Source organism: Octodon degus, unplaced genomic scaffold (assembly GCF_000260255.1).
Source record: "Octodon degus isolate 3935 unplaced genomic scaffold, OctDeg1.0 scaffold00199, whole genome shotgun sequence".
Classification (NCBI taxonomy): Eukaryota; Metazoa; Chordata; class Mammalia; order Rodentia; family Octodontidae; genus Octodon; species Octodon degus.
This window is the reverse complement of record NW_004524775.1, coordinates 3038695-3039987: the sequence shown is the minus strand read 5'-3', so window position 1 is coordinate 3039987 and position 1293 is coordinate 3038695. Positions and strand designations below refer to the sequence as shown.

The window sequence follows — 1293 nt, the reverse complement described above, 5'->3', positions numbered from 1 at the left end:
TCATTTATTTATTTATTTTTGCAGAACTGGGGATTGAACTCAGGCCCTTGCGCTTGCCAGGCAAATGCTTATTCTACTGAGCCATCTCCCTGGCCCTAAAAGAAAATTTTAAAAATTCATTTGATAAATTCTGACTTTGTATTTTATTACTGTTTTTGTTCTGTGGCGCTGGGGCTTAAACCCAGGGCCTCACACATGATAGGCCATGGTTCTGTATTTTTGGTTTAAATGTTTCCAATCTTAGCTGACAGTGCACAGTAATAAACCTGCTAGCCAAGTGTGATGGCACATGTTTGTAAATCCAGAACTCAGGACTCTATGGGAGAAGGATCTCAAATCTGAGTCCTGACTGGGCCACACAGATCCAGGCCAGCCTGAAGTATACAGAAAGATGGGGCGGGGGGTATTGGTTTTACTGTTATGGACAGGACAGGACAGGACAGGACAGGACAGGACTAGGGATGTGGCCCAGGGCAATACTGCCCCCCTACAAAAGAATAAACCTTTGCTGAGAATAATCCAGCAGAATATACAAGTCTAGATTATCCTACACTCATCCACTACACTAAAGTACCATACTGCATAACCTACATAAAGTTAAACATTTCCCATGCATGTATTTTCTGAACAGAAATAAATATGGCCATAAGCCTACAATAATTTATTTGTTGTGCCCGTTTGCAGATGTGCTTAGAGATTTCATTATGCAAAAGATTGCGACACATGTCTGCCATCCCAGCATGATGGGAGGCCAAAGCAGAGTACTCCAAGTTTGAGCAGTCTAGCAAGACCTTGTCTCAAAATACAAAATAAAAACAAAGCTTTTGTGAGTAAGGAGGGGAAGAGGGGTTAAAGGATGGGTAGGGGAATGGGAGACGTCAAGTTATACAGGTGCAAATTCCCTATGACTAATGTAATCCTTATGTATACCTAAAATGTACCAATAAAAATATTTTTCTCTGGGAAAAAAATACAAAATAAAAGAATCCTGGGGATGTAGCTCAGTGTGAGGGCTCTGCGTTCAATCCCAAACAATGCAATACTAATAACAATGCCGCCTATCAATCGCAAAGCAATTCTAGATGACAATAGCAAAGCAAGAGGCACGACAATCCCAGATTTGAAGTTATATCACACAGCTACAGCAATAAAAACAGGATATTGCACATAAACAGAACTATAGATCAATGAAACAGAACAAAGGGGCTGGAGAGATGGCTCAGTGGTCTAAAGCACCTACTTGGAACTAGCTTGGCAAAGCATCAGGGACCGCGGTTCAATCCCCCAGCACCA

The 1293-nt window shown here is 41.6% G+C and overlaps 1 protein-coding gene across 5 annotated transcripts in view; it reads right to left on the bottom strand.

Annotated features, from left to right (window-relative positions):
* Positions 1–1293, bottom strand: part of Nipa2 (non imprinted in Prader-Willi/Angelman syndrome 2) — a 33197-nt gene that overhangs the window by 19448 nt on the left and 12456 nt on the right. The window lies entirely within an intron of this gene.